Below are 13,494 nucleotides of genomic sequence, written 5' to 3'. Positions count from 1 at the left end.
GCTCTACCGACTGAGCTACTCGGGACGTTTGTAGGTTATTCATTTGCATTTCTCACAGACACTTGGTGTCCTAGTTGATGAATAAACCGAAGCTTCCGTACGCCCGAGCTGGGATTTGAACCCTGGACCCTCAGGTTAAAAGCCTAACGCTCTACCGACTGAGCTCCTCGGTATATATACACAAATTTTTTAATAACATTTCTCACAGACACTTGATGTCTTCCTTGAAAAATATGCAAAAAAATATCCGTACGCCCGGGAAGGGATTTGAACGTTGTACCCTCAGGTTAAAAGCCTAATGCTCTACCGACTGAGCTACTCGGGCTACGTTAGTAGGTTTTTCATTTACATTTCTCACAGACACTCAGTATCGTCGTTGATTAATAACCGAAAAAACACGTTCGGCCGAGCAGGGATTGAACCCTGGACCTCCAGGTTAAAATCCTAATGCTCTACCGACTGAGCTACTCGGGCTACGTTTGTAAGTTTTTCATTAACATTTCTCACAGACACTTGGTGTCCTAGTTGATAAATAAGCTAAAACTTCCGTCCGCCCGAGCAGGGATTTGAACCCTGGACCCTCAGGTTAAAAGCCTGATGCTCTACCGGCTGAGCTACTCGGGCTACATTCGCATATTTTTCCTTTACATTTCTCACAGACACTTGATGCCTTCTTGAGAAATATTCAATAAATTTCCGTTCGCCCGAGCAGGGATTTGAACCCTGGACCCTCAGGTTAAAAGCCTGATGCTCTACCGGCTGAGCTACTAGGGCTACATGGGTAAATTATTCATTTACATTTCTCACAGACACTTGGTATCCTCCTCGGTAAATAAGCAAAGAAACGCGTTCGCCCAAACACACATTCGAACACAGGACTCTAATGTTAAAGGCCTAATGCTCTACCGACTGAGCTACTCGGGCTATATTCGTACTTTTTTAATTACATTTCTCACAGACACTTGGTGTCTTCCTTGAAAAATAGGCAAAAAGTATCCGTACACCCGAGAAGGGATTTGAACGTTGTACCCTCAGGTTAAAAGCCTAATGCTCTACCGACTGAGCTACTCGGGCTACGTTAGTAGGTTTTTCATTTACATTTCTCACAGACACTTGGTATCCTCGTTGATAAATAACCGAAAAGAACGCGTTCGCCCGAGCAGGGATTTGAACCCTGGGCCCGCAGGTTAAAAAGCATGATGCTCTACCGGCTGAGCTACTCGGGCTACATTGGTAATTTATTCATTTACATTTCTCACAGACATTTGGTATCCTCGTTGATAAATAACCAAAAAGAACGCGTTCGCCCGAGCAGGGATTTGAACCCTGGACCCTCAGCTTAAATGCCTAATGCTCTACCGACTGAGCTACCCGCGCTACATTCGTATATTTTTCATTTACATTTCTCACAGACACTTAATGTCTTCCTTGAAAAATAGACAAAAATATCCATCCGCCCGAGTAAGGATACGAACCCTGGACCCTCAGGTTAAAAGCCAAATGCTCTACCGACTGAGCTACTCGGGCTACGTTGGTATGTTTTTCATTTGTATTTTTCACAGACACCTGGTATCCTCCTTGATAAATAAGCAAAAAAGCGCGTTCGCCCGAACAGTTTTTTGAACACTGCACCCTCAGGTTAAACGCCTAATGTCCTACCGACTGAGCTACTCGGACTTCATTCGTAAATTTTTCATTTACATTTCTCACAGACACTTGATGTCTTCCTTGAAAAATAGGCAAAAAGTTTCCATATGCCCGAGAAGGGATTTGAACGCTGGACCCTCCGGTAAAAAGCCTAATGCTCTACCGACTAAGCTACGCGGGCAAAACACGTAGCCTTTGTCATTTATAATTCTCACGGACCCTTCGTGTCCCCCTTCACAAATAATCAATAAACTTGCGATCGTCCGCGCTGGGATTTGAACCCTTGACCCTAAAGTTGTAAGCCTAATGTCTACCGACTGAGCTACCCGGGTTCCATTCGTAAATTTTTCATTTAAATTTTTCCCAGTCACTCAGAATCCTCGTTGATAAATAAGCAATAAAAACGGGTTCGCCCGAGCAGGCTTTGAACACTGTACCCACAAGTTGAAAAGCCTAATGCTGTACCGATTGAACTACTGGGTCTACATTCTCTCGTTCTTCCCTTACACTTCTCACAGATTTTAAGTAATCTGCTTGATAAGTAAGGATTAAAAATTGATTCGGCCGAGAAGAGATTTGAAACCTGCACCCTCAGGTTAAAAGCCTAATGCTCTACCGACTGAGCTACTCGGGCTACAATCGCAAATTTTTCATTTATATTGACCACATGGACTTGATGTCTATCTTGATAAATAGTCAATATATTTCCGTTCGCCCGAGCAGGGATTTGAACCCTGGACCCTCGGTTAAAAGCCTAATGCTCTAACGACTGAGCTATTCGGGCTACATTGGTAAGTTTTTTATTTACATTTCTCGCAGACACTTGGTATCCTCGTCGATAAACAACCAATGAGAACGCGTTCGCTCGAACAGGGATTTGAACACTGGGCCCTCAGGTTAAAAGCCACATGTTCTACCGACTGAGCTATTCGGGCAACATTGTTAACTTTTTTATTTACATTTCTCACAGACGCTTGGTATCCTCGTCGATAAATAAGCAATGAGAACGCGTTCGCCCGAGCAGGGATTTCAACCCTCGAATCTCAAGTTATAAGCCTAATGCTCTACCGACTGAGCTACCCGGGCTATATTCGTAAACTTTTCATTTACATTTCTCACAGACACTCAGTATCCTCCATAAGTAAGCAATGAAAATGGGTTCGCCGCGCAGGGCTTTGAACACTGGAGCCTCAGGTTAGAAATCCTAATGCTCTACAGACTGAGCTACTCAGGCTACACCCAGACCTTTCTTCATTTACATTTCTCACAGACACTTGATGTCTTTCTTGAATAATACGCAGTGAATTTTCGTTCGCCCGAGCAGGGATTTGAACACTGGACCCTCAGGTTAAAAGCCTATTGTTCTACCGACTGAGCCTCGCGGGCATTGTCCGTATGCTTTTTCATTTATATTTCTCACGGACCCTTCGCATCCCCCTTCACAAATAATCAATACAATTGCGTTCGTCCGCGCAGGGATTTGAACACTTGAACCTCAAGTTATAAGCCCAATATTCTACCGACAGAGCTAACCGGGCTATACTCGTAAACTTTTCATTTACATTTCTCACAGACACTCAGTATCCTCCATAAATAAGCAATAAATGGGGTTCGCCCACGCAGGGCTTTGAACACTGGAGCCTCAGGTTAGAAATCCTAATGCTCTACAGACTGAGCTACTCAGGCTACACTCAGACCTTTCTTCATTTACATTTCTCACAGACACTTGATGTCTTTCTTGAATAGTACGCAGTGAATTTTCGTCCATCCGAGCAGGGATTTGAACCCTTGACCCACAGGTTACAGGCCTAATGTCCTGCCGACTGCGCTACTGGGTCTACATCCGCCAGTTTTTCGTTTACATTTCCTTTCCTTCTTAATCTGGTAACTCCCCTGTGTTGGTGCTTCTCACGGACTCATCGAGGATTCCCACCTCTACAGCCACAAGGACAGTGTCCTGGTGCGTAACAAATTGGGTCTGGGGTACAACTGGGTACAATGATCAGTACCTCGCCCAGGTGGCCTCACATGCTATGCTGAACAGGGGCCTTCATGGGGGATGTTAAGATTGGGAAAGATAGGCAAGGAAGAGGGAAGGAAGCGGCCGTGACCTTAAGTTAGGTACCATCGCGGCATCCTCTACCGACTGAGCTACTAGGGCTTGAATCACACATTTCTTCATTTACATTTCTCAAAGAAGTCCGCCTCTGTGGTGTAGTGGTTAGCGTGATTAACTGCCACCCCCGGAGGTCCGGGTTCGATTCCCGGCTCTGCCACGAAAATTTGAAATGTGGTACGAGGGCTGGAACGGGGTCCACTCAGCCTCGGGAGGTCAACTGAGTAGAGGTGGGTTCGATTCCCACCTCAGCCATCCTCGAAGTGGTTTTCCGTGGTTTCCCACTTCTCCTCCAGGCGAATGCCGGGATGGTAGCGAATGCCGGGATGGTACCTAACATTAAGACCACGGCCGCATCCTTCCCTCTTCCTTGTCTATCCCTTCCAATCTTCCCATCCCTCCACAAGGCCCCTGTTCAGTATAGCAGGTGCGGCCGCCTGGGCGAGGTACTGGTCATTCTCCCCAGTTGTATCCCCCGACCAAGAGTCTGAAGCTCCAGGACACTGCCCTTGAGGCGGTAGAGGTGGGATCCCTCGCTGAGTCCGAGGGAAAAGCCGAACCTGGAGGGTAAACAGATGATGATGATGACATTTCTCAAAGAAAATTGATATCTTCGTTGATAAATAAGCAATAAATTTCCATGCACCCCTGCATGGATTTGCATCCGGACCCTTAGTTTAAAAGCCTAATCGTCTGTCCACTACTCGGTCTATATTGATACAATTCTTCATGTATAGTTCTCACCGACACTTGGTATCCTACTTGACAAATAATCAATCAAAACGCGTTCGCCAGAGCAGGGATTTGATCCCTGGACCCTCAGGTTAAAAGCCTAATGCTCTATCGACTGAGCTACTCGGGCTACGTTCGTACATTATTCATTTACATTTCTCACAGACACTTGGTATCCTCCTTGATAAATAAGCAAAAAAACGCGTTCGCCAAAACACACATTTGAACACTGGACCCTCAGGTTAAAAGGCTAATGACCTACCGACTGAGCTACTCGGGCTTCATTAAGATAACTTTCATTTACATTTCTCATAGACACTTGATGTCTTCCTTGAAAAATAGGCAAAAAATACCCGTACGCCCGAGAAGGGATTTGAACGTTGGACCCTCTGGTTAAAAGCCTAATCCTCTACCGACTGAGCTACCCGGGGTACGTTCGTAAAATTGTCATTGAAATGTTTTTCAGACACTCAGTATCGTCGTTGATAAATAACCGAAAAGAACGCGTTCTCCCGAGCAGGGATTTGAACCCTGGACCCTCAGGTTAAAAGCCTAATGTTCTACCGATTGAGCTACTCTGGCTACGTTAGTACGCTTTTCATTTACATTTCCTACAGACACTTGGTATCCTTGTTGATAAATAAGCCAAAACTTCCGTCCGCTCGAGCAGTGATTTGAACCCTGGACCCGCAGGTTAAAAGCCTGATGCTCTACCGGCTGAGCAAATCGGGCTACATTTGAATATTTTTCCTTTACATTTCTCACAGACACTTGATTTCTTTCTTGAGAAATAGTCAATAAATTTTCGTTCGGCCGAGCAGGGATTTGAACCCTGGACCCTCAGGTTAAAAGGCTAATGCTGTACCGACTGAGCTACTCGGGCCAGATTCGCATATTTTTAAATTACATTTCTCACAGACACTTGATAGCCTCCTCGATAAATAAGCGATAAATTTCCGTCCCCCTGAGCGTGGATTTGAACCCGGGACCCCTAGGCTAAAAACGGAATTATCAACCGACTGAGCTACTCGGGCTTCACTACGGAAGAGCAGTTTTTGTTTTTCTCACAGGGCTACTGGTGTACATTTGAGGGATAAAAATTGGAAATCCGTTGCCAGATGTTGTAATGGATCCCTGGTCTTAAGATAAAAGCCTAATGAAGTACCGACTGATCTGATAGGACTTACTTGCAATTTATTTGTCCGTACCTCACGCGGCTGTTGGGGCACTGCTTGATAAACAAGCAAAAAGTCCGTAAGCCCGAAGAGTGGATTGAACACTGGAACCCTTCTTTCTTTCTTTCTTTCTTTCTTTCTTAATTCTTAATCTGTTAACTCCCCAGTGTTGGTTCTTCTCACGGACTCATCGAGGGTTCCCTCCTCTACAGCCTCAAGGACAGTGTCCTGGAGCGTAACACATTGTGTCGGGGATACAACTGGGTAGAATGACGAGTACCTCGCCCAGGTGGCCTCACTTGATATGCTGAACAGGCGCCTTTGTGGGGGATGGGAAAATTGGAAAACATAGGCAAGGACGGAAGCAGCCGTGACCTTAAGTTCGGTAGAATCGCGTTATCCTCTACCGACTGAGCTACTCGGGCTAGTGTCACACCTTTCTTCATTTACTTTTCTCAAAGAAAATTGATATCTCCGTTGATAAATAAGCAATAAATTTCCATGCTCCCCTGCATGGATTTGAATCCAGACCCTTAGGTTAAAAGCCTAATCGTCTGTCAACTACTCGGGCTATATTCATACTATTCTTCATGTATATTTCGCATCGACACTTGGTATCCTCCTTGACAAATAATCAATCAAAATGCGCTCTCCCGAGCAGGGATTTGTTCTCTGGACCCTCAGGTTAAAAGCCTAATGCTCTACCGACAGAGCAACTCGGGCTGCATTCGTATATTTTTCATTTATATTTCTCACAGACACTTGATGTCTTCCTTGAAAAATAGGCAAAGAATTTCTAAACGCCCCGGAAGATATTACAACGCTGTACCTTCAGGTTAGAAGCCTAATGTCCTACCGACTGAGCTACTTCCACTTCATTCGTAAAATTTTCATTTACATTTCTCACAGACACTTGATGTCTTCCTTGAAAAATAGGCAAAAAGTTTCTGTCCGCGAGAGTAAGGTTTTGATCGCTGGACCCTCAGAATAAAACGCTACTGCTCCACCGACTGAGCTACTCGGGCTACACTCAGGCCATTCTTTCTTTTACATTTCTCACAGAAACTTGATGTCTTTCTTGAATAATACGCAAAAAATGTTCGTCCGTCCGAGCAGGGATTTGAAACCTTCACCCACAGGTTAAAGGCCTAATGTCCTACCGACTGAGCAACTGAGTCTACACTCGCCAGTTTTTCGTTTACATTTCTCACAGATACTTGGTATCCTGCTTGTTAAATAAGGAATAAAAACGCATTTGGCCGAGAAGACATTTGAAACCTATACCCTCAGATTAAAATTCAAACGCTCTACCAACTGAGCTACTCAGGTTACATCCCCAGGCTTTTTCATTTACATTTCTCACAGACACTTGATGTCTTCCTTGAGAAATAAGCAATACATTTCCGTTCGTCCGGGCAGGGATTTGAACCCTGCACCATCACGTTAAAAGCCTAATGCTCTACCGACTGAGCTACTCGGGCGACGTTCGTAAATTTTTCATTTACATTTCTCACAGACACTTGGTATCCTCGTTGATAAATATGCATAAAGAAAGCTCGTGCGGCAAGCAGAGTTCTCAACTCTGGACCCTCGGATCAAAAAGCCTAATTCTCTACCGACTGAGCTCTTCGGGCTTCAATAGCGCCTTTTTTTTGTTGTTTATATTTCTCACAGATACTTGATGTCTTCCTTGAAATATAGGCAAAAAGTTTCCGTCCGGCCAAGCAGGGTTTTGAACCCTGGACCCTCTGGTTATAAGCCTAATGCTCTACCGACTGTGCTACTCGGGCTACATTCGTATATTGTTTATTAACATTCTCACAGATACTTGATAGCATCGTCGATAAATTAGCGATAAATTTCCGTTCCCCTGAGCGTGGATTTGAACCCCGGACCCTTTGGCTAAAAACGGAATTATCTACTGACTGAGCTACTCGGGGTTCCCTACCGAAGAACAGTTGTATTTCTCACAAGGCTACAGGTGTACATTTGAAGGATAAAAATTGGAAATCCGTTGCCATATGTTGTAATGGATCCCTGTGTCTTAAGATAAAGGCCTAATGAAGTACCGACTGATCTGATAGGACTTTCTTGCCAATTTATTTGTCCGTATCTCACGAGGCTGTTGGGGCACTGCTTGATAATCAAGCACAAAGTCCGTAAGCCCGAAGAGAGGATTGAACCCTGGACCCTTTCTTTCTTTCTTTCTTTCTTTCTTTCTTATTCTGTTAAATCCCGAGTGTTAAATTCTTCTCACGGACTCTTCGAGGTTTCCCGACTCTACAGCCTCAAGGACAGTGTCCTGGTGCGTAACACATTGGGTCGGGGATACAACTGGGTAGAATGACCAGTACCTCGTCCAGATGGCCTCACATGCTTATTGAAAAGGGTCCTTCGTGGGGGATGGGAAGATTGGGATCCCTCGCTGTGTCCAACGGAAAAGCCGACCCTGGAGGGTAAACAGATGATGATGATGATGATGATGACATTTCTCACTGAGGCTTGGTATCCTCGTTGATAAATCATCATCATCATCTGTTTACCCTCCAGGTTCGGTTTTTCCCTCGGACTTAGCGAGGGATCCCACCTCTACCGCCTCAAGGGCAGTGTCCTGGAGCTTCAGACTCTTGGTCGGGGGATACAACTGAGGAGTATGACCAGTACCTCGCCCAGGCGGCCTCACCTGCTATGCTGAACAGGGGCCTTGTGGAGGGATGGGAAGATTGGAAGGGATAGGCAAGGTAGAGGGAAGGAAGCGGCCGTGGCCTTAAGTTAGGTACCATCTCGGCATTCGCCTGGAGGAGAAGTGGGAAACCACGGAAAACCATTTCCAGGATGGCTGAGGTGGGAATCGAACCCACCTCTACTCAGTTGACCTCCCGAGGCTGATTGGACCCCGTTCCAGCCCTCGTACCACTTTTCAAATTTCGTGGCAGAGCCGGGAATCGCACCCGGACCTCCGGGGGTGGCAGCTAATCACGCTAACCACTACACCACAGAGGCGGCTCTCCTTGATAAATAAGGAATAAATACGCGTTCGGCCGAGCAGAGATTTGAACATTGGACCCGCTGGTTAAAAATCTTATTCTCTACCGACTGAGCTACTCGGGAGACACTTACAATTTTTTTCATTTACATTTCTCACCGAAACTTGATGTCTTTCTTGAATAATACGCAATAAAATTCCGTTCGCCCGGGCTGGGATTTGATCCCTGGACCCTCAGGTTAAAAACCCAATGCTCTACCGACTGAGCTACTCAGGCTACTTTCGTAGCATTTTCATTTACATTTCTCACCGATACCTGCTATCCTCCTTGCTATATAAGGAATAAAAACGCGTTCGGCCTAGCAGCGATTTGAACACTTTACCCTCAGGTTAATATACTAACGCTCTACCACCTGAGCTACTCGGGCTGCACTAACACTACTTTTCATTTACATTTCTCACAGACACTTGATGACTTCCTTGAGAAATAGGGAATAAATTTCCGTTTGTTCGAGCAGGGATTAGAACCATGGACCCTCAGGTTTAAAGCCTAATGCTCTACCGACTCAGCTACTCGGGCTTAACCGACGGCCTTTTTTCATTTACGTTTCACACAGACACTTGATGTCCTCCTTGAGAATTAGGCATTTGATTTCCGTTCGCCCGAGCAGCAATTTTAACCCTGGACCATTAGGTTAAAAGCCTAATGCTCTATCGACTGAGCTACTCGGGCTAAACTCGCACGTTATTTCGTTTATATTTCTAAAGGACACTAGATGTCTTTCTTGAATAATAGGTCAATAAATTTCTGTCCGCCCGAGCAGGGTTTTGAACCCTGGACCCTCAGGTTAAATGCCAAATGCTCTACCGACTGAGCTACTCGGGCTACATTCATTTATTTTCCATTTACATTTCTCACTGGCACTAGGTATGCTCCTTGATTAAATATGCGGAGAAGAAACGTTCCGGCAAGCAGAGATGTAAACCGTGAACCCTGCAGTTAGAAGCCTAATGCTCTACCGACTGAGCTACTCGGGCTACATTCTTCCTTTTTTTCATTTACATTTCTCATCGATACTTGGTATACTCCTTGATGAGTAAGAAATAAAAACGCGTTTGGCCGAGCAGAGATTTGAACTCTGGACCCTCAAGTTATAAGCCTAATGTCCTACCGACTGAGCTACTCGGGCTACATTCTTCCTTTTTTCCATTTACATTTCTCACAGACACTTGGTATTGTGCCCTTTTCAAGGCATGTGTGGCAGTACACCTCTTGCTCGACTGTTGCTCCGGCTGCTCCTGTATTATATATACGTACCGCTCATGTAGACTCCATCTCCTGGTCGTGGCAGCGTCCCTCAGTTTTCCTCGAGGTCGTCGGGGCACACAAATTGAGGGGTGAGGAAGTAATAATATCGGCGGGTCAACTAACTACAAATAACGGTACCCAAAAGACTGAATTGAATTTAATGAATGGAAATTTATTGACATAAATTGGCAAAAGAAAACAAAACAGAAATTTTAAATGAATCGAAATAATCATCATCATCATCATCATCATCATCTGTTTAACCTCCAGGGTTGGTTTTTCCCTCGGACTCAGCGAGGGATCCCACCTCTACCGCCTCAAGGGCAGTGTCCTGGAGCTTCAGACTCTTGGTCGGGGATACAACTGGGGAGAATGACCAGTACCTCGCCCAGGCGGCCTCACCTGCTGTACTGAACAGGGGCCTTGCGGGGGGATGGGAAGTTTGGAAGGGATAGACAAGGAAGAGGGAAGGAAGCGGCCGTGGCCTTAAGTTAGGTACCATCCCGGCATTTGCCTGGAGGAGAAGTGGGAAACCACGGAAAACCACTTCCAGGATGGCTGAGGTGGGAATCGAACCCACCTCTACTCAGTTGACCTCCCGAGGCTGAGTGGACCCCGTTCCAGCCCTCGTACCACTTTTCAAATTTCGTGGCAGAGCCGGGAATCGAACCCGGACCTCCAGGGGTGGCAGCTAATCACGCTAACCACTACACCACAGAGGCGGACAATCGAAATAATATGGAATAAAAATAAAAGATATAACTACCTGAAATCAAAATTGCCTTACTTAAACTTGACTGAAAGTCACAACTTGAAAATAACAATCATCACCATCGAACTAATGACTCCAATGTCCATTGATACTCCAATAAAACGAACCAAATAGCCTGCCAAGACTTACCATACACAGAAAAATATCCCATGACTTATATTTAAACTGAAAATTCAACTAAATGGGATTTTACAAATTATTAATTAATAAATTAATTACTCAAATACTCTCAAATCGCAAGTGGGTGTCTTAAATTCATGATTATAACTATTTATTAACTTGCCAATTTCTCAACTGTAATATCAATATTTTATGAACAAAATCATCATCATCATCATCTGTTTACCCTCCAGGTTCGGGTTTTCCCTCGGACTTAGCGAGGGATCCCACCGCTACCGCCTCAGGGGCAGTGTCCTGGAGCTTCAGACTCTTGGTCAGGGGATACAACTGGGGAGAATGACCAGTACCTCGCCCAGGCGGCCTCACCTGCTATGCTGAACAGGGGCCTTGAAAAGGGATGGGAAGATTGGAAGGGATAGGCAAGGAGGAGGGAAGGAAGCGGCCGTGGCCTTAAGTTAGGTACCATCCCGGCATTCGCCTGGAGGAGAAGTGGGAAACCACGGAAAACCACTTCCAGGATGGCTGAGGTGGGAATCGAACCAACCTCTACTCAGTTGACCTCCCGAGGCTGAGTGGACCCCGTTCCAGCCCTCGTACCACTTTTCAAATTTCGTGGCAGAGCCGGGAATCGAACTCGGTCCTCCGGGGGTGGCAGCTAATCACGCTAACCACTACACCACAGAGGCGGACTATGAACAAAATAAGTGGAAAAAACAAGAAAAATCCATGAACACTTCCCGTTCTGCCGAATAATATCTCCACCACAAAAAATAACTGGTGGCTAAACCAAGAAAAAGTTATCAAGTACACAATATTTATTATGAACAAAACAATTCTTATGTCATTATTAACCTCCTGTGATAGTTCTGGACACTCAAAACAAAATAAATTAGGCCAAGTGCCTCAGTTACTACACTTACCAAATGAACTCGCCTCTTCACAAATTAATTTACTTTACATTGCCGCTGTCTACACTTGTCATCATCATCATCATCTGTTTACCCTCCAGGTTCGGTTTTTCCCTCGGACTCAGCGAGGGATCCCACCTCTACCGCCTCAAGGGCAGTGTTCTGGAGCTTCAGACTCTTGGTGGGGGGATACAACTGGGGAGTATGACCAGTACCTCGCCCAGGCGGCCTCACCTGCTATGCTGAACAGGGGCCTTGTGGAGGGATGGGAAGATTGGAAGGGATAGGCAAGGAAGAGGGAAGGAAGCGGCCGTGGCCTTAAGTTAGGTACCATCCCGGCATTCGCCTGGAGGAGAAGTTGGAAACCACGGAAAACCACTTCCAGGATGGCTGAGGTGGGAATCGAACCCACCTCTACTCAGTTGACCTCCCGAGGCTGAGTGGACCCCGTTCCAGCCCTCGTACCACTTTTCAAATTTTCGTGGCAGAGCCGGGAATCGAACCCGGGCCTCCGGGGGTGGCAGCTAATCACGCTAACCACTACACCACAGAGGCGGCTGTCTACACTTGTACTGAGAATAACCAAACTGTGTTGTTCTACTGTTAATGAAGGCAGATTCCATCTTAGTTGGATAGTTTGCGGCGTTTATCACATAACCTTTTACCAGAAGTCGGTTCATTTGCATAATTAATTAGTAGCAGTGGTGTCCAATTTCATTTGTTTTTTTACGTTGCCTTCATGTCTGCGTAAAGAACTTGTTTCAGTTGACTCTGACTGTGAATAACACGTGGTCCCATTAACTTAATACTTAAAATTAGTATTTACAAAAATATACACAGTACTGGAGAAACAAATGTGCTCCAAACAAAAGAAGAAATCAAATGCAAAATAACCTAACTATTCCTACATTTAAATCAAACAAAATACAATCAGATTCGCGTACCTTCAACCTCTACACTATAAATACAGCAAAATAAAAATATCAAAAGGAAAGAAAAGAAAAGGAACAAAATTCTCAAAAATAACGTGATCACTGCCTATCATAATTTAATCAAAAACTCGGGAATTTAATAATGCAAAACATCGCTATCAAAAATGGACCTCAACTACAACTGAGTTGAATTTGACGGCAATCCCAAAACATAAGACGTAAATGTCTGAAACCTATATTCTCGAATTTTAAGAATGAGAAATATGAGTCATCAAAAACACAAATTAACTTTCCAAATTATACATTGCAAGCTCGCCCTGTTTCATGCCTCCACTCAGCCTCTTATTAGAATATCTCCGAGTGTTATGTCATCCCTGGAAAATCTTTGCGTACTTAAACCTTCCGCCTATAATTATCACATGTACTGTCGTATATTTAACTCCATCATTCGAATTGATTATCATTCAATTCTCATATTTATCTCATTAATCTCAATGTATTATCCATTTGTCAACAAAGCCCTGCTCATTTATCACGCAGGCTCAATAACTTTACTAATTCATCGTGTCGTTCTCATATTCATAAATACGACATTATTGTACGATATGGCCCTCAAGACTCTATTTTCCATTTCACAATTATCACCATCAGGGACATTACTGCAATTTTATACTCGGTTACTTCGATCTTTCATATCATATTCACAAGCTGCCACGAATTTCATAGCCGGCTGGCAACGATTTCTACGTCTAAAATTGCATATAATAAATAAGCTTGCCTGCCACACTCAACTGTCG

At 44.7% G+C, this 13,494-nt stretch overlaps 3 non-coding genes across 3 annotated transcripts; all 3 read right to left on the bottom strand.

The window, feature by feature from the left end:
* Window positions 1–551: 551 nt before the first annotated feature.
* On the bottom strand, window positions 552–624 carry TRNAK-UUU (transfer RNA lysine (anticodon UUU)). The gene has a single exon. It is a non-coding gene; the product is annotated as a tRNA-Lys (tRNA).
* Window positions 625–701: 77 nt separating this feature from the next.
* Window positions 702–774, bottom strand: TRNAK-UUU (transfer RNA lysine (anticodon UUU)). Its single transcript has one exon. It is a non-coding gene; the product is annotated as a tRNA-Lys (tRNA).
* Window positions 775–9,773: 8,999 nt separating this feature from the next.
* Window positions 9,774–9,846, bottom strand: TRNAI-UAU (transfer RNA isoleucine (anticodon UAU)). Its single transcript has one exon. It is a non-coding gene; the product is annotated as a tRNA-Ile (tRNA).
* Window positions 9,847–13,494: the final 3,648 nt, after the last annotated feature.

This window comes from Anabrus simplex, chromosome 3 (assembly GCF_040414725.1).
Source record: "Anabrus simplex isolate iqAnaSimp1 chromosome 3, ASM4041472v1, whole genome shotgun sequence".
In the NCBI taxonomy this organism is placed as follows: domain Eukaryota; kingdom Metazoa; phylum Arthropoda; class Insecta; order Orthoptera; family Tettigoniidae; genus Anabrus; species Anabrus simplex.
This window is presented reverse-complemented; position numbering and strand designations above follow the sequence as displayed.